The following is a 20,868-nucleotide window of genomic DNA, read 5'->3' on the forward strand; positions in this document are numbered from 1 at the left end:
ATATTCCATTTATTTATTTTCTAATAAAAATAATATCAAAGCTGTCAAGGTAAGAAACATCTGCCTATTTGAGGTGATTGACACTGGCAAAGGTGAGTGGAAAATTATAAATTGTAGGTAGGCCTGTTGATATTATTAATAATATAAATAATAATTGTATGCAGCACTTAATAAAGGTCAAATAAATAGGCCTATAAAATAAATACATTTAAAAAAACAGTGAAATTATAATATGAGCAATAGATCAATAGATCACAGCAGTTGTGCTGTGTCCTGCACGTCATTGCTCTCATCCATGGCCAAAGCAAAAAACTCGAATTCTGACACTTTCTCATTCAGCTGGTCATACACGTTGTCCCCCAAATCTTCGGTTCGCCTGGTCATAGTAGGTGCGGAGAGACTCACCGCGTTGAGCGCATCCTTCTTGTCGGGACACACCTCCTTGGCCACAGCAAGCATGCGTACTTTAACAAAGTCCCCATCAGTAAACGGCTTTCCATGGGTAGCTAGTAGGTGAGCTACCTTATAGCGAGCTCGGACAGCAGCCTGGTTAATCTGGGTTTGGCGAAGGAATACATTCTGTTGTGCAGCCAGTCCGCATTTCATCCTCCGAATCCTGTCTTCTCTTGTTTGCCCTCGCAAACTAGCATACTCTTTGTGGCGGGTTTCATAGTGACGATGCAGATTATATTCTTTGAAAACTGGCACACTTTCTTTACATACAAGATAAACTGCACGGTCCTTACACTGAACGAAAAAATAATCGGGTGGTCCACTGTTCTTTAAAAACTCTGCACTCTCTGTCAGGTTTTCGCTTACCGCCAGCCATTTTGCTGTCCTGAACACTGACAGTTCTCTGCGCGTGCGCTGCCTGTCACTGCTTGATCGCGAGCATATGACGAAAATTCGGAAAATATGAATAGTTCATTTTATAACTAAATATCAGTTTTAATTGATAAAATCAACAAAATACAAGATGCAGACATGTTATTATTTGCCAAAAAGCAATTTAAAAAAAATAGGCCATGACCACTTTTGGGGATTGCCTCATAGGGCCGGTTCAAGTGATGGGGGGCAGAGGGGCTGGGGGGCCGGTCAAAAGGGGGTGGCGGGCCGGATCTGGCCCGCGGGCCGTAGTTTGGTGACCCCGATATAGAATATAAAAACTCAGCCGGGTCACTTTTGACCCATGTTTTGCATCAAAGGGTTAATCTAAACATGGAGGATTTACATAAGTCATTTTCTAACATAAATTAGAGATAATGTTTCATGAACACATACTGTTCCCTGTTTCACAGTGGATCACTTTTAGTCCAAATTTTGAGTGGGATATTTTTGAAAACTCAAGAATTTTATCAGGGCTAATTGTTTTGTTTTTGATGTATTGGTATGCTAGGCTGAAGCTTTCCTTTCTGTAGTTTGATGTCTGAAACACTGCTGTGTACGGTAAATACACGTTACTCTGTGTGTCAGTTTTACCGACATGAACCTGGTTTCTGCTCGACAAGCAACAAAGCCCTAGATGAGATTAAGCCTCTTGGAACAAAGTCGTGCTGGAGAATGCTGCTCCGAGAAGCATTTATCTCCGTCAGCAAAATATTATTTTGTGGAACGAGTCAGCAGAATGAATTCTTGCCCTTGTCTCTTTGTATTGCAGTCAAGCCAACAGTGTCCAGAGTTTCTCAACGCTGTAGGCTCCTTACTGCTGTTTTGCTGACTCCATCTCTGCCGACTGTCTTGTTTGGACAGCACTTCTGCTTGCCGAATGTCCAGCTTAGGAACACTGAATTTACTGAGTACTTTATCAGGATTTTCCATGCAGACAAGTTGGGAAAGAAGTCTTGTAATGTGTGTTGGTCAAATTTATACCTGAGAGTGAATTAAAAAAAGAAAAGGGCGGGGTGCCATGGTGGTGTAGTGGTTAGCACTGTCGCCTCACAGCAGGAAGGTTCCAGGTTTGAACCTCATGGCAGACAGGGAGGCCTTTCTGTGTGGAGTTTAGATGTTCTCCCAATGTTTGTGTGGGTTTCCTCTTACAGTTCAAAGACACGCAGATTAGGTAAAATACCCAGGGGTTGTACAAGACAGTGCATACTTGGCGCCGGTCCCAAGCCCAGATTGATTGGGGAGGGTTGCGTCAGGAAGGGGGTAAAACCTATGCCAAATCAGATATGTGGAACAGATCTGCTGTGGTGACCCCAAACGTACGGGAGAAGCCGAAAGAAGTGGATTTTAAAAAATAAATAAATAAAGCAAGGCAACAAGGAGCCTAATTTATTAATCTTATTGTAAAATTGTGTGTAAACATTTTCATAGGCCAAACTGAATTAAATATTCTTGCCATATTTCCAAAAGTTTTGTTAAGTTCAAAGACATACAGTTAGGTTAACATGGTGCGGCCTTGGGCTGAAGTACCCTTGAGCAAGATACCTGACCCCTAACTGCTCCCCGGGTGCTGTAGTACGGCTGCCCACTGCTCTGGGTGTGTAGGTGTGTGTTCACTGCTTCAGATGGGTCAAATGCAGAGGATGAATCTCACTGTGCTTGAGTGTGCCTGTGACAAAGGTTTCTTCTTTTCTTCGTATTCAGATGTGTATTTTGATAAATCAACTGTAATTTACCAAGGACATTCACAACGCAGCTGATTTGCATTTAGTGATGCCCACAAAACTGTCTGTCTGTCCATCCACATATTCATAAAGCTTGATGAATGAGGCCTACATGGTGAATGTCACGTTGCACATACCCATAAGCTTAGGAAGGGGGTTATATTGGTCTATTTCCAGCAACAATACTCTTGCTAATAAATAACCTAAAAATGGAGGTTGGTAAAATTTAATTTTACACCTGATTTGCCATAAAATGATGATATAAAATGTGGGTGAACGCAACATCCATTGTGAGTAAAGAGCACAACATGAGAACAGCTCTCAACAATACTTTATCCATGGTCAACCGAACAGCCTCTGCAAAGACAGCAGTGGCATCGATATGCTTCTTAGTGGAAATCCCACTCCTCAAAGTCTTAAGAAGTGCACTTAATAATTAATTGCAACAAGTGTGTCTGCGCAGGAGTAACAATGTATTGTAATGAATATCTGGATCAGCTCTTAGACTCCGCTCCTACTGTTGTGGCTCTCGTATGACATGGCGACTCTTGTGAGCTGTTTACCAGTAGTCAGTATCTTTTAGTCATCATCTATTAAAATACACACATCTCTGATCATTCTTTTGCCACAATTTGGTCACCTGGCAATTCTCATCTGCCAATTCTAACACATCCTTCTGAGACATGTGGAGCCAGTCAACCACAGCTTTTCGTGCTGCTGCTCATGCTGCATCAACGGGCAGCGTCAAAACACTTGGACGAAACCACTAACAGCCCTCTTCCACATGCCTGAGCTCATGATTGGCTAGTGTCACCGTCGTTGATGGGGCAAGAGAATATGCCATTCCTCCTACCCAGAGAGCACAGCCAATTTTGCTACCTTGGCTCCCAGCCACAGAATCGACAGGATTCGAACTCTCAATCTTCTCAAGTCAAGTCAAGAAGATCTTTGTCATCACTGCCATATGCAGTCTGCAGTACACAGTGAGATTCAAAAGTCAAAGTCCTTCCCGTGCCAGGCAGTCTCCCACCCCGGTACTAACAAGGCCCTTAAGGCGCATTGGGCAGCACTGATCTCTGTTTCTATAGCCCTCAGCCTCTTGCCTGTACAGTACAACTAGGGTCACAGTGGGGGGCTAATCCTCTGGTAACCATGAGAGTTTGACTCCCCACTCTCATCTGTATTGCAGCATGCCTTGCCAAATGACAATAGGTACCATTTTTATGATGGTCTTTGGTATGACCTGACCTGTAACTAGAATTCACAATCTCCCGATCGAGAAGTGGACACGCTAACCACTAGGCAGCTCGCGGTACACAGTGAGATTAAATAACATTCATCCTGGACCCTAGGTACAAGATACATTACATGTATGACCTACACAGTGTTGATAAGACATAAATAATGTGCAACAGGGATAGGAAGCATGCAGGGAGGTGGTATGGGGAAGAGTGGGGGTGCATACAAAGACAGTGAGTAGAGCATAAATACTCCATCCATCCATCCATCCATCCATTATGTATGCCGCTTAACCGTCAGGGTCATGGGGGCAACTGGATCCAATCCCAGCTGACTTTGGGCAAGAGACGGGGTACACCCTGGGCAGGTCACCACTCTATGGCAGGGCCAACACAGAGATGAACAACCATTCACTCCAACGTTCACATCTATGGGCAATTTAGAGTAGCCAGTTGACCAGATCTGCATGTCTCTTGACTGTTGGAGGAAACTGGCATGCCCAGAGGAAACCCCACACAGGCATGGGGAGAACATGCAAACTCTGCACAGAAAGCCCCCAGTTGTGGGCGAGATTTGAACCCAGAACCTTCTTGCTGTGAGGCAACACCGTAAACAAGGTCCAAAGCTGCAACTAGAATCAATTTACTAAAATGCATCAGTGCAGTATGGTAATGAATCAGTGCAACCAAAGTGTCTGTGTGCTGTAAAAAGTAAGTCAGTGCACTAAATAAACAAAGTGGCGTGTACATCATTATTGATTTAAAGGGTTTGGGTGGAGGGTGTTACTTAGTTCCCAGGGTGATGTGTGTAGAGCAGGGTCACACAGTGTTCAAGAATCTGACAGCTTGGGGGTAGAAGCTGTTACTCAGTCTGGCAGTCTTTGAGTGGATGCTGCAGAGCCTGCAGTGCCAGATGGTAGGGGCAAAGAGATTGAAGTAGGGGTGGGAGGGAGGCTGGAGGCCTTGCGGATGCTAAGTGAGTGGAAAATGCCCTGAACAGTGTTATTGTTGAGTCACTAAACCTTGAGTCCAAGTCCAGTCTCAAGTCCCCAGTGTTCGAGTCCGATACAAGTCCAAGTCATTAAAGAAAATTTCGAGTTGAGTTCAAGTCGAGTCCACTATTGATCTGAGTCGAGTCTGAGGCTACGTTTACATTAGACTGTATCTGTCTCGTTTTCTTCGCGGATGCACTGTCCGTTTACATTAAACCGCCGGGAAACGGGAATCCGCCAGCGTCCACGTATTCAATCCAGATCGTGTCTGATCCGGTGCTGTGTAAACATTGAGAATACGCGGATACGCTGTGCTGAGCTCTAGCTGGCGTCTCATTGGACAACGTCACTGTGACATCCACCTTCCTGATTTGCTGGCGTTGGTCATGTGACGCGACTGCTGAAAAACGACGCGGACTTCCGCCTTGTATCACCTTTCATTAAAGAGTATAAAAGTATGAAAATACTGCAAATACTGATGCAAATACTGCCCATTGTGTAGTTATGATTGTCTTTAGGCTTGCCATCCTTCCACTTGCAAGTAGTAAGTGATATGCGCTGGGATCACACACATAGCGGCTCAGTCCCGAATCGTGGCTTGTGCACTTCACTCGCGCGCTGTGTGAGCTGTGCAGGGCCGGAGTGCGCACCCTCCAGAGGGCACTCGCTGTTCAGGGCGGAGTGATTTGGAGCGCAGGATGCCTGCGGAGCCGAGCGTATCCGTGTATTGGCGTTGCTGTGTGCACGCAAATCGTGTATTGGTGTTGCTGTGTGCACACTAATCGTTTTAAAAACGTTAATCTGATGATCCGCTGATACGGTCTAATGTAAACATGGGCTGAGAACAAGACTCCAACTGCACCATTTGATGGTGGCTGTTGCTGCCTTTGTGTAAAACCATCTCTACTACTGTGTTGGACTAATGTTTCTGCTTGACTGCCCCATTTTAGTTAATAGGCTACAGATAAAAAGCTTGTTCATCGCTCAGCAAGCCCCACCCACTATCAACAGGGCAAATAACATGAGAGAGGGTTAACACAAGCTAGTTCATCAGTCAGCGAGCAAGCCATGCTATCAATAGAGTAATGAACATGTATCACTTCCTTCTCTGGGTGGAGTTTTGCCAAATGATGATTGAGGTTCGAGGTTGTCCCCATCGTCTACCCAATAGTTCTTCTGCATATGGAACACATAGCGGTGCATTTTTTTTCACACCGCACGAGAAGTCTGTATAAGCAAAGCGGACAATCCTAGTGGCTTCTCTCCAGGCATTTTAGCACCATTAAATGTTAGTTTGTTCCTGAGCATGATGTATGAACAGGTGAATGTGCATTCACTTGCACGAAATTAGTATAAAAATTAATGCAGATATAAATATCTTATGTCAAATTATTATGTCATGTTACAAAAAATGAAGAAAAAATCCGAGTCCTCGTCTCCAATTTACGAGTCCGAATGCAGTTAATGCACAAGTCCGAGTCATCAGTGCTCAAGTCCAAGTCAAGTAAAGTCACCTATCCTCTGGAGGGTCTTGCGATTTGGAAAAGTTGCAATGTCCAAACCAGACTGTGATGCAGTTGATCAGGACACTCCCTATAGTTTCCCTGTAGAATATGGTGAGGATGGGTGGAGAGATGTTCACCACCTTCAGGTGCTGCTGGAAGTGCAGACGCAGCTGGACTCTTTGGCTGGGAAGCTGGTGTTGGTTGGTCTTCCATGATGTAAACGCCAAGGAACGTGGTACTCCAATGTGGAACTGTTTATGAACGGGGACAGAGATCAGTGCAGGACGTCCTGAAGTCAACACTCATCGCTTTTGTTTTGTGAAAATTCAGACAGATTGTTGTTCTTGCCCCAGCCATTGAGCCATTCCACTTCTCTGTATGACGTCTCGTCACTGTGACGGATGAGGCTGACTTCTGTGCGGTCATCAGCGAAATTGACGGTGGTTTAAACTGGATCTGGCAGTGCAGTCATGCGTTAGCATCCTGAAGAGCAGTGGGTTGGGCAAGCAGCCACTCCTGACGATAGGGTGAATGCTTTCATTGCATCACTCTGAAACCTTGTCCATTTTAAAACATTTTCATGCTTTTTACTACTTTCTTTTCATCAACAAAAGCCAATGAAAACTCACCTATTTTTGATGACCTCTCCTAGACTAGATAGACTGTAGTCCAATAAGCTGTCTTCAGCTTAAAAAAAATGTACATAAATGAATATGATTTGCCAAGAAGCTGTGCTGGTTCTTGTTTTGGAAACCAAAGTTATTTTTCATATGCTTAGTAGTTCTGCTATGTTTTTTTTTTTTTTCTCGGTTCAGCTGAAATACTTTATAGGAATACCAGAAAAATATGTCTTGGATGCAAGTTCAAGTATAAAGAACTACAAAGGGTAAGACAGAACAACAAAGCTATAATTCTGTCAGGCTTCCAGTTCCACATGGATAAGTACTCGTGAACCAAACAGACAGAATAATAACAGAGAAGAAGCAGAAAACAGTAGTGTGATTATTAAAAGTTATGCAGTGATGGCTTAGTGGTTAAGGCTCTGGATTTATTGATGGGACTAGATTTCAGGATGTCCAAACACTGCAAGACTTCACCTGCTTAGCCCAGTTTCACTTTGGATAAAAGAGTCTGCCAAATGAGTAAACATAGACGTTGAAATCCCAAGTGACCACACCATCCACAGAAAGAAATACAAGAAGCTATAGCACTGACTGAAAGAGGAACTCGAGCAAAAGTGGAAGGTTAAAACCAAGGTTGTTCTATTAGTGATCTTGCTCATATAACCATTGGATTAATTGAAAAATGTTCTTAGGAGTTCTAAAGCAGACTTCCATCAAATGTCGATATAAAGCATCAAATCCCATAGGACATACTGGAACATTGCTGGTACGGTGGCCATTTTAGACTCAATACCCGAAAGCTCTGCTTCCCCAGAATGCATGTTGGCATTAAAATTGTGATACATCATACACACTCACTGCTAGCCACTTTTAACAGGAACTTGTTCTTGATACTAAGATCCCTGTTCTTGGCTGCAGGAGTGGAACCCAATGTGGTCATCTGCTGTTGCATGCTGAGATGCTTTTCTACTCACCACGGTTGTAAAGAGTTGCTATGATTTGCTGTATCCTTCCTGGCAGCTCAAACCACCTCGAATCTGGCCATTTTCCTCTGACCTCTCTGATCAACAAGGCGTTTGTTTCCACCTGTAGAACTGTCACTTGCTCAATGTTTTTTGTTTTTTGCACCATTCTGTGTAGGCTGTTGTGTGTGAAAAGCCCAGGAGATCAGCGGTTTCTGAAATACTTAAACCAGTCCATCTGGCTCAAACCAACACCCGTGCCACAGTGAAAGTCACACTTACGCTACGTTCACACTGCAAGGCTTAATGCTCAATTCCGATTTTTTTGTGAAATCTGATTTTTTTTTGTGAGGTCGTTCACATTAACAAATATATGCGACTTGTATGTGATCCTCAGTATGAACGAAAAGCGACCTAAAAGTGTTCCGCATGCGCATTGCAGGATACGACGCCGTCACACGCAGTGAGCATGGCCAGTGTTTACGGAAGTAAAACCGCCCGGTTGCGGTATGACCCATCCAATCTAGCTTGAATAGCTGTATCCCCCCAAATGGAAATCAGCTCCCTAACCTCTGCGTCCTTCCATTGAGAAGATTCAGAACCTTCACAGCCCGAAGCGTCCCTCGCATTGATGTCATGCGCAGGGGCGCAGATACGTTTTTTGAACTGGGGGGGACAAAAAACTGGGGGGGACAAAGCTGCCAGCAAACCAACCCCAACCCCGATATGCCTGTCAAACTTGTTGTTAGTAACCATAGCAACCATGCTCGAGCTCGCAACCTGTGCAGTCTGCGCAGCTCAACCAACCGAATATCAGTCTTTGTTTTATGTGAGTTGTTGCAACTATGTATACACTGCTGTGCACCTCAATAAACCGAATGGTAATTAGTCTTTTGATTTTTCCGTGAGGTTTGCCTTATGCAAAGAAAGACAGCACAGATGTTTTTTCCTCCCTATAAGTGGGGGGGGGACCGAACGAGGTGAATTTAAATCTGGGTGGGACGAGTCCCACCCTCTATCTGCGCCCGTTATTATGCGCCATGTTGTTGTAACTTTTTCTGAGAGACCCGCCGCCTGCTTCAGCACAGAATAGTGACGTTTGTGGCTTGTTGATGACGTGTAAGTCGGATGAATGCGACCTGGCGGTTCAGACTGGAGTCGCATATGAAAAGAGCGGATAGGAATCGGAATTAGGACCACATATCCAAACGGCCTGGGTCGGATTTGAAAAAATCGGATCTGTGTCATTCATATTGTCAATAAAAGATCGGATACAGGTCACATATGGGCGAAAAGATCGGATTTGAGTCACTTCAGCCTGCAGTGTGAACGTAGCCTTTGAGATCACAATTTTTTTTTTTTTCCATTCTGATGTTTGAACATTGTAAACCTTAACTGAAGCTCTTGATTTGTATCTGCATGGTTTGATGCATTGTGCTGCTCTCAAGGGATCGGCTGATTTAAAAAAAGCTGCAGGTGTATGGGTGTTCCTAATAGTGTCTGGTCGGTGTATATTTGTATTGTTGAAAGTTATATTAAAAAAAACTGAAAAGCTGTATTATTAAAAATAAAAACTATGGAAATGTATGCAGATAGTGTGTTACAGACTATTTTAATGTCTGTTTCACAAATAAGATGAAGAGATTCCTAATGTACCCTGATAGCCTAATACTCAAAATGTAATCTAATAACATTGACGTTATAAGAAATATGCACATAGCATTATCTTATTATTTTCTTTCCCCAAATATGAAGTATAATCTTTTGTAATATTATGGGGGCGGCACGGTGGTGTAGTGGTTAGCGCTGTCGCCTCACAGCAAGAAGGTTCTGGGTTCAAGCCCAGTGACCGACGAGGGCCTTTCTGTGTGGAGTTTGCATGTTCTCCCCGTGTCCGCGTGGGTTTCCTCCGGGTGCTCCGGTTTCCCCCACAGTCCAAAGACATGCAGGTTAGGTTAACTGGTGACTCTAAATTGAGCGTAGGTGTGAATGTGAGTGTGAATGGTTGTCTGTGTCTATGTGTCAGCCCTGTGATGACCTGGCAACTTGTCCAGGGTGTACACCACCTTTCGCCCGTAGTCAGCTGGGATAGGCTCCAGCTTGTCCGTGACCCTGCACAGGATAAGTGGTTACGGATAATGGATGAACAGGAAAAAAGCTTTTCTGCAGTACAGCTTTAGATGATAATGTTGTTTGTTAGCTATAGAATTGGTATTAAACGATTGCAGAATTTTTGTTGATATTGTGTACCGTATTTGTATAATTGTTATTCCTTGAAATTGAGTCGTACATGAGCTGATAGCCAACGAGGCACGTAGCACTGAGTTGGCTATAAGCCATGTACGACGAGATTGAGTGGAGTAACTGTTTTATTCTGTCCACGTTCACTGGATTTTGAGAAACAGAACATTTTTATTTGATTTTTGCAAATTCGATAAATAAAAACTTTATACAAAATGTCTGACAAAATCATTTCCGCTTAGAATGTAAACAAACTGGCGAAATGACAGGAGCAATTTGTGAAAAGTGCTATAATAATAATAATAATTCTGGCGGCACGGTGGTGTAGTGGTTAGCACTGTCGCCTCACAGCAAGAAGGTCCTGGGTTCGAGCCCCGGGGCCGGCGAGGGCCTTTCTGTGCGGAGTTTGCATGTTCTCCCCGTGTCCGCGTGGGTTTCCTCCGGGTGCTCCGGTTTCCCCCACAGTCCAAAGACATGCAGGTTAGGTTAACTGGTGACTCTAAATTGACCGTAGGTGTGAATGTGAGTGTGAATGGTTGTCTGTGTCTGTGTCAGCCCTGTGATGACCTGGCGGCTTGTCCAGGGTGTACCCCGCCTTTCACCCGTAGTCAGCTGGGATAGGCTCCAGCTTGCCTGCGACCCTGTAGAAGGATAAAGCGGCTAGAGATAATGAGATGAGATAATAATTCTTGAAAATAAAAAGATACATTCTTAACTTTATTCCATATTTTGTTGCTTTTTTTTGGGGGGGGGGGGGGGGGTTCTTCGTCTTCTTCTTTAGGGTTTTTTGGTGGTTGGCAAACCAACTTAAAGGAGCATTTCTCCCACTGACTGGGCTGGAGTGTGGAACAGGAGACATTGGGGGGGAAACAAAGAAAAAAAAATATTCTTCTAGCTGTTTTCTGTTTCTTTTAAATACTTGATCATTTTTGGAGTTGTGTTTTTGAGTAGAGTTTTTATTTCATCCTTGGTTGGTTCAGCAACACGCTCCGCCATTTTGTTTTTCTCTACTCACGGTATATGAGCTGATATTCTAGTAGTAGAGTAGCCAATCAGAGCACGCGATTGCTCATATCCAGTGAATGTGGATAGAATAAATATTCTTCCTTGTTGCTTGTACCGATTAAAATGTTCAAATGTTACACTGCAAATTTTACACTGTTACCAGATATGACTTTCATTGTATAGATATGCCAAATAAGAAATGACACTTGGCTATAAAAAGGGCTATGTGTTATTCTCAGATCTTATTCTTGACTCGTATCATGGAATTGTTGTAAATGTTGCCAGATGATTGCTGCGAAACAATAGAAGAAATATCGACAGGCTCCAAGACAGGAAAGAGAGGATTTTGCATCCTCATTTGGACAAACCTAATGCTCCATGCAGTAGAATAAGATTCATGGACACTCTGTGAACCTCACTAATTTAATTAGGGACAATTATGTACATTCTGGCTTTAGCTAATGCAGAATGAAATTTTTCTTCCTGCCTGATTGTCTTGGTTGCTGTCACAGACAGTTAGCTCCAAACCCAGGAGCTTCATCTTCTACTACTCCTCTGGACTTGAGTTTTGTTTTTTCTGGCAGCGCAGCATTAACTAGAAGGGCGTTTGGTAGAGCGCGTACCTCCGCCAAGCCACGTATTCGGATTTGCATCAAAATCAAATCAATTGTTCCTTGTCCCATGGCTCACCTTTCATCAAAATCCGTTCACTACTTTTTGAGTTACGTTGAGAACAGACAAAAAAAAATCCTGGCTCTGCATACAGTACTGTGCAAAAGTCTTAGGTACATGTAAAGAAATGCTGTCGACCAAAAATGGCTTAAAAATAATGAAATGAAATGTTTCAATGTTAAAAAAAATACTATAAACAGTAATCAGTAAGCCATAATAAATGAAACAAAGTCAGTATTTGATGTGAGACAACCCTTTTGCTTAAAAAAAAATCGTCTCCGGTCCAATGAGTGCAGTTTTTTTTTTCTTTCCAAAATATTTTTATTGGCAAAAATAAGAATGATGAAACTGCAGTACAGACTTACCAAATACTACTTTGGCTGTTCTTTAAAAAAAAGACAACTAGATAAAGAAAACATCATTAACAAAAACAGCCACAAAAATAAAATGAATAAAACAAAAAAATCAAGAAATTAATCCCAATGTTCACACGTCCCACTCTGGCTGAGGCAGAAATCACAAACATGGATATTTAACAAACCAGCATCTAATCTGGCCGGACCCGCAACTCATTAAAATACGAAATAAAGGGTTGCCACTTGGAAAAGAACTTATGGGTACACCCTCTCATTGTGTATTTAATTTTCTCAAGTTTGAGAAAGAACATGGTGTCCTTAAGCCACTGAGAGACGGAGGGGGGGTTAGAAGACTTCCACTGGAGGAGGCGGCGGTGTTTGGCTACCAAAGAGGTGAAATTAATAATTTCTCGTTGAACAGAATTGAATAGCCTTGGGTCAACAGGAGTTCCAAAAATGGCAATAAAAAGACATGGCTGTATGTCAATTCCCATTATGGTGGATATTATATTGAAATAACTGGACCAATAATTATGTAGGTGAGGGCAAAAGAAAAACATATGACTCAGATGACACTGTGAATTTGAACAACGGTCACATTTGTCCTGTACATCAGGGAAAATGTGAGAACCTCAGTTTAGAAAAATGCACCCGGTGTATCACTTTAAACTGAATAAGTTTAATTTCGCTGGTACTTGTGACTAGTGACAATAAAGGGTTCGTTCATTCATTCATTCAAGTGCCAAACGTGCACAGGATGAGACCGCGCCCAACCTGCTCACCACTCCATTCCACCAGTCATCATTTGATTTGAAGACCTATCTCCTCCTCCCATGCAGCCTTAATTTTCAAGTTGGAGTGATCACTGAGCCCCAGTATACGGTTATATAACACTGAAATAAACCCCCTACTCGGCATCTTGAGAGTAAGCAAGTCTTCCCAAGATTGCTGGGAGGGTAGAGAGGGGAAAGAAGAGAAATATTTAGAGACGAAATGTCTCATTTGAAAATACCGAAACAGGTGGTTTGCAGGTAATCCATACAATGATGACAAATTGGGAAAGCTATTGAAAATACCATCAGAATACATATCCCGAAAACAACGGATATCTTTTTAATGCCATACTGAAAAAGCAGAATCTATACATGAGGGGGAAAACAAATGATGATTACATAGCGGACCCAGAAGAGATGCAGCAGAAAATTTAAAATATTTCCGAAATTGAAACCAGATCTTAAAAGTATTGAGCACAGCAGGGTTTTTAATATGCATTGAAATCTTGACTGGAAGAGGAGAATATGTAAGAGCAGATATAGAGGACGAATTAGAGCAAAATTGAGCTTCTAGTTTGCATGAGTGCAGTTTGATAAGGAAATGAGCTGTAGGTTTTACTGAGCGTCTTACAGAACCAGCCAGAGTTCTTCTGGACACTTTGACTGTCACACTTGCTTCATTTTGCACCAAAACCCAGCAGCCTTCATTAGGGCCCGAGTACCGTTCGGTGCGAAGACCCTATTGTTTTTCGAAGGATTATTATTATTATTATTATTATTATTATTATGCTATGTTTGGCCTTATTTGAGGCATTTCCCATGCACGAAAACTCATGAAATTTGATATACACATCAGTCATTGTCCTCGCTACTCAGCCACAGATGTTTGGCCCCCGGCATGGCCCAGGGACTTCATAGCGCCCCTTTTTTTATTTCCCATTGAAATGAATGGGTAGAACTTTGGAATGATGTCATAAGGCCATTTGGACTGAAATTACACGTGGTCATTTTTAACGTACTCCTCCTGGACAGTTCATCAAATTCATGTCAAACTTGGCAAACATGATGCCAAGATATTACTGAAGTTGAATTGCTAAGGGATTTTTGACATGTTGTAATATGTTGAAATAATATAACACATAATATGCCAAGATATTGCTGAATGTTGAACTTGATATCTTGTAATATGATTCTGATTCTGGTGCATTGGTTCGTTTGCATGTGTGAACGCGGACCACGCAGTCTGTATGCTACAATGTAACAATTTTATTGTGCATTTTGTTGCAGACAAAATGCACAATGATTTTTGATGTATTGTAATGTTGAAATATATAATATGCCAAGATATTACTGAATGTTGAATTTGATATCTGTAGGATATTGCTGAACTCGATATCTTGTAATATGACTCTGATTCGGATTCTGATACTCTTTAGCCGTTATGGGCCTGTCTGACGAACATTTGATGAATATATGACGTGACTGTTTTGTTGGGTGGCGGGATGTCCTGGGTTGCGGAACCACACGTGCGAGGGCCCGTCAAGGCCGCTAGCAGCTTTAATTATGGTTTCTTTTTTAATCTAAAAAGTGCTCTCTAATGTAACATTTAATTTTGCACTGGAAAATGAACATTTGGATTCTGTAAAATGTGTTTGTACCGACTCGATAATGTAGAAGTCATAAATAGAAATCTATAACAAAGTTTGTATTAAAAAAAAAAGGGCGCCTAGGACTCTTGCACATCTGTATATATTCTGACCTTTCCTCAAATATTCATCAAAATCCATTCACTACTTTTTGAGTTACGCTGAGACAAACAAACGGAGGTGAAAACATAACCTTCCCCAACACAGTTGGTGAAGGTAATTATCCATTGGCTCTTTTGCTGTATTGTTTCAGACTCAAAACCAGTCCATTAACCCTTTATTGCATCTCGTTTTGACTTTCACTTCTTCAGCGTTTCAGTACTTTTTGATTGTTTAATTTTTTCCCCCCAAGTAGTCAAAATGGCTTTGAGATTTCTGTTAGTAAAATGATTGGTGAAACAACAGCGTACATTTATTTGTACATCGGCAGTGATTACAGTGTCTTGCAAAAGTATTCATCCTCCTTGGAGCAGTTTTGCCTTGAGGAATGGGCAAAAATCCCAGTGGCTAGATGTGCTAAGCTAATAGAGACATACCCCAAGAGACTTACTGCTGCAATTGCAGCAAAAGGTGGGTCTACAAAGTATTGACTTTAGGGGTTAAATACCTATGCACACTCCAGATTTCTTTTTTTTTAATCTTAATTATTGTTTGTGTCACAATTAAAAACAAAAACAGCTTGCACCTTTAAAGTGGTAGGCATGTTGTGTAAATCAAATGGTGCTACCCCCCCCCCCCAATCCATTTTAATTCCAGCTTGTAATGCAACAAAACAGGACAAACACCAAGGGGGATGAATACTTTTGCAAGACACTGTACATTTCTTAGAACCACTCAGAATTTTTATCTGTTTGTTACATTTTTAAGTTGTAGAGCAACGTATCTCATCACCAGCCTTTCTTCTTTCTGTCTTGAAGTTAAGACACAACCCCACAGTTTTTCATTATCCCCCGAAAGGCCTGAAGGGGGATTATGTCATGGTGATGTCTGTCCATCCATCCCGGGAAGGGTATTCACCTTCTGAAATCAACTCCTCTGACAATTTTTGGAGGAATTTCATGAAACTCGGTAGGATTCTGTTATGTCAGTGTAGCAGTTCGGTATGAGTGGGTGGAGCACAGAGGACGGCAGGACAGAGATCAGGTTTATAATAAGGCTTTATTGCCACACTTTTCAGTCTAACAATATCGTAACCCAGACACACTCACGCAACTGGCGTCTAGCTTGGGGATGAGCTCCTCTGCTCTCCCTCTTTAAATAGGGCACAGTCACTGGGAAGACACACACAAACACCGGTTAATTGGCATCAGGTGTAGTGATTCTGCCACTTACCTTCCCTGACTCCGCCCTCCTGTCACAGACCGGCGCTTGACCACGCCCCCACTGCCACATACCCCCACCGCCCGACTCAGGCTGGGCGGCCGTCCGGCCTGCAGCCGACTCCCCCCGACGGGAGAGGAAGTCCGCCACGACCATCTGCGCCCCCGGCCTGTGGACCACCTTGAAATTAAAGGGTTGGAGTGCCAGATACCAACGGGTGATCCGCGCGTTGGCATCCTTCATGCGGTGGAGCCACTGGAGGGGCGCGTGGTCCGAACAGAGGGTGAAAGGGCGCCCCAGCAGGTAGTACCGAAGGGCGAGGACCGCCCACTTGATGGCCAGACACTCTTTCTCTATGGTGCTGTAGCGCCCCTCACGCACCGACAGCTTCCTGCTGATGTACAGGATGGGGCGGTCCTCCCCCTCCACCTCCTGGGACAAAACCGCCCCCAGCCCCCTGTCCGACGCATCGGTCTGCAACATAAAGGGGAGAGAAAAGTCAGGGGAGTGTAAAAGTGGCCCCCCACACAGTGCAGCCTTTACCTCAGAAAAAGCCTACTGGCATTGCTCCGTCCACTGGACCAGATCTGGTGCCCCCTTTTTAGTGAGATCAGTCAGCGGGCTGGTGACGTCCGAATAATTAGGTATAAACCTACGATAATAGCCAGCCAGCCCCAGGAACTGTCTCACCCCCTTTTTGGTCTTGGGCCTCGGGCAGGCCGCAATTGCTGCGGTCTTGTTAATTTGGGGACGCACCTGCCCGTTGCCCAAGTGGAAGCCCAGATACCGTACTTCCACCCGCCCAATTGCACACTTCTTTGGGTTGGCTGTGAGAGCCGCTTGTCTCAGCGACCTAAGGACGGCCCTTAGATGTTCGAGGTGCCTCGGCCAGTTATTACTATACACGATGATGTCATCGAGATAGGCGGCCGCATAGGTGGTGTGGGGGCGGAGGACCCTGTCCATCAGCCGCTGAAACGTAGCGGGTGCCCCAGACAGCCCAAACGGAAGTGTGACGAATTGATGTAAACCAAACGGTGTGGAAAAGGCCGTTTTTTCTCAGGATAGTGGAGTCAAGGGGATCTGCCAATATCCCTTCGTCAAATCCAGTGTCGAATAAAAGCGAGCCGTGCCGAGTCAATCGAGCAACTCATCAATACGAGGCATTGGGTATGCGTCGAATTTAGACACCGCGTTGACTTTTTTTCTATAGTCCACACAGAACCGGACCGACCCGTCGGCCTTGGGTACCAAGACCACCGGGCTGCTCCAGTCACTGTGGGACTCCTCGACGATGCCCATTTCGAGCATAGTCTCAAGTTCTTCCCGAACCACCTTTTTTTTTGTGTTCGGGGAGCCTGTAAGGGCGGCTGTGCACTACCACCCCCGGGGGCGTCTCTGTGTGGTGCTCTATGAGGTTAGTGCGACTGGGCAGGGGTGAGAACACAACACATCCGAAAACTCGGTCTGCAACTGGGCGACCTCCGTGAGTTGGGTCGGGGAGAGGTGGTCTCCACAGGGGACCGGAGAGGTACGTGATGCCAATGCCCCTTTTTGAACCTCCGGCCCCAGCTCCGCCTTCTCCGGAACCACTGACACCAATGCCACGGGGACCTCCTCATTCCAGAGTTTAAGCAGATTGAGGTGGTAAATCTGTAGCGCCCCACCCCTGTCCGTTCGCCTCACCTCATAGTCGACGTCCCCGACTCGCCGTGTGACCTCAAAGGGTCCTTGCCACTTGGCGATCAATTTGGAGCTCGACGTGGGCAACAGTACAAGTACCTTATCTCCCGGTGTGAACTCCTTAAGGTGCGTACCCTTGTTGTACAGGTGGGCTTGCCGTTCTTGGGCCTGCCGCAAATTCTCCTGGGTTAGGTGGGTGAGCGTGTGGAGTTTTGCGTGCAGGTCCATAACGTATTGAATTTCGTTCTTACTGTGTGAAGGTCCCTCCTCCCAATTTTCCCGCAGCACGTCTAGAATGCCGCGCAGCTTATGCCCATAATAATAATTTGAACGGGGAGAACCCCGTGGAGGCTTGGGGGACCTCTCGCACTGAAAACAACAAGGGCTCGAGCCACTTATCCCAATTGCGTGCGTCCTCACTTACGAATTTTTTAATGATATTCTTGAGGGTGCGATTGAACCGTTCCACTAAACCGTCCGTTTGTGGGTGATACACGCTGGTGCAGATCGGCTTAATCCCCAATAACCCATACAGTTCGCGCAGTGTCTGTGACATAAACGTGTTGCCTTGATCAGTCAGAATCTCTTTCGGGATTCCAACTCGGGAGATAACGCGGAAGAGCGCCTCAGCAATACTGCGTGCTGAGATATTGCGCAGAGGCACTGCTTCTGGGTATCGCGTTGCATAGTCCACCAGAACTAATATAAAGTGGTACCCTCGTGCTGACCGATCTAATGGCCCGACGAGATCCATCCCAATCCTTTCAAACGGGGTCTCGATTAACGGTAGAGGGCGCAAAGGCGCTTTTGGAATGGCCGCTGGATTTACTAACTGGCATTCGCAGCATGCTGTACACCACCTACGAACATCGCCGCGAATCCCCGGCCAATAGAATCGGGCCATTATTCGGGCTAGTGTCTTATCCTGCCCTAAGTGTCCAGCCATGGGATTAAAGTGAGCCGCCTGGAATACCAATTCCCGGCGGCTCTTTGGAATTAAAAGTTGCGTGACTCGATCTTTAGTTTGAGTGTCCTGCGTCACTCGGTATAACCTATCCTTCATAATCGCGAAGTAGGGGAAGGATGGGGTGGCGTTCGGCTGGAGCGTTTGACCATCGATTACTCTCACTTGGTCAAACGCATGTCGCAGAGTCTCGTCTCGCGACTGCTCTAATGGGAAATCTGCGAGGGATTCCCCAATAGAGAGAAGAGGGGCCAGCGGCTCCTCACTCTGACGCGGAGATGACGTAGACGGCTCTGTGACAGCTGCTCCCGCCAAAGCGACACCGGGACCTCCCCCTGTTAAATGGCAGGACCCACTCTTTACTAAGCGTGTCATTAAATCCCGAAATCCTGGCCAATCAGTCCCCAAAATTAAAGAGTGGGTAAGGCGAGGATTAACCGCCGCCTTCACTATAAATTTTTCCCCTCGGAAAAAAATGTGGACCGACACCAAAGGGTAGCTGTGAATGTCCCCGTGCACACACAACACCTTCACCCCCTGTGCTCCCCCCAATGCCTCGTTTTGCGCCAGGCTTTGGTGAATTGAGGTCTGATTACAACCCGAATCCACCAACGCCTGATATGTATCCCCTTGAATACTCACCGGTATGCGATATGCTCCGGCCCGATCGAGGGCAGCTTCTGGCACGTCGGGGATCCGAACCACCGTGCCCACCTCCATTGCCGTGCACTGCTGTTGGAGGTGGCCCGGTTCCCCGCAGCGCCAGCAAACCGGCCCGGGCTTCCTCTCTGCACCGGTGTTCGGGGGCTCACTCACCTGAGGGGGGGGGAGACAGACACAGAAGGGAGAAACGGGAGGGCACCGCGGGTGCGGCGGGCCGGCTGGGGTGGTGCCGGCCCCCGCCTCCGCGGTGGGGGAATGGGGTGAGGACGGGACACAGGAGGAGGGAGAGAGAGAGAGAGAGAGAGAAGAGGAGAGAAGAGGCTGTCTGCTGTCCTGCCACCGGAACAGCCGCCAAATGGTCTTCCGCCAGCTTGATGGCCTGATCCAGCGACGCCGGGCGATGGCACTGGACCCACTCTGCGGTTCCTGTCGGCAAGCGCGTGATGAACTGCTCCAGCACCACCTGATCGACGATCTCCTCGGCGTCGTGGTTGTTGGCCCTCAGCCACCGCCAGCAGGCGTCCCGGAGCTGCTGGCCAAACGCGAACGGCCGGCTGACTTCCTCCAAGCGCAAAGCGCGGAAGCGCTGGTGCTGCTGCTCCGGGGTGCGCCCCACGTGCTGGAGGACGGCCCGGCGGCGGTCCGCGTAGGCCAGCCGGCGGTCGGCGGGGAGCTGTAGCGCGGCCAGCTGTGCCTCTCCCATTAGCAGGGGGAGGAGGCGCGCCGCACGCTGCTCCATCGGCCACCCCTCTGCGACTTGCTGGAAGAGCGTGATAAAAGCCTCGGGGTCGTCCTTCGGACCCATCTTGGTTACGGTGAGGGGGGACGGGCCCGTGGTGGGAACGCTGGTGGACCCCGCCGACGCGAGGAGGTGCCTGAACGCCTCTCGATCTTCTTGCTGGGCCAGCACCAGGGCCTCGAAGCACTGTTCTTGTTCCTTTCGGAGGGTGACTAGCGCCTGGTGCTGGCTTTGCTGGGCCATGGTGAGGGCGTGGACCAGGTCGGCGAACGGGGAGGACTCCATGGGGCTGATCAGCTGCTGTGCTCCACTATGTCCCGGGTTTCGGCACCACTGTAGCGGTTTGGTATGAGTGGGTGGAGCACAGAGGACGGCAGGACAGAGATCAGGTTTATAATAAGGCTTTATTGCCACACTTTTCAGTCTAACAATATCGTAACCCAGACACACCCACGCAACCAGCGTCTAGCTTGGGGATGAGCTCCTCTGCTCTCTGCTCTCCCTCTTTAAATAGGGCGCGGTCACTGGGAAGACACACACAAACACAGGTTAATTGGCATCAGGTGTAGTGATTCTGCCACTTACCTTCCCTGACTCCGCCCTCCTGTCACAGACCGGCACTTGACCACGCCCCCACTGCCACAGTCAGTAATACGCATGTTGCCAGAGTTATGGCATAGTTGCCAGTGGGGGATATTGTGCTCTCAGAGCATTCTTGTTTTTATAGATATACCAGAAAACTCAAGTCCCCTGTCCTGAAGATTTTCCCATGGCGGAAAACATTTTGACTGTGCAAAGTGCTGACAGTGGAAACTCCTTCCTTAAATGTGAATTAAACATCTTACAGAAAGCGTCAGCATATCAATAACTATGATTT

This window comes from Neoarius graeffei, chromosome 19 (genome assembly GCF_027579695.1).
Source record: "Neoarius graeffei isolate fNeoGra1 chromosome 19, fNeoGra1.pri, whole genome shotgun sequence".
NCBI lineage: Eukaryota > Metazoa > Chordata > Actinopteri > Siluriformes > Ariidae > Neoarius > Neoarius graeffei.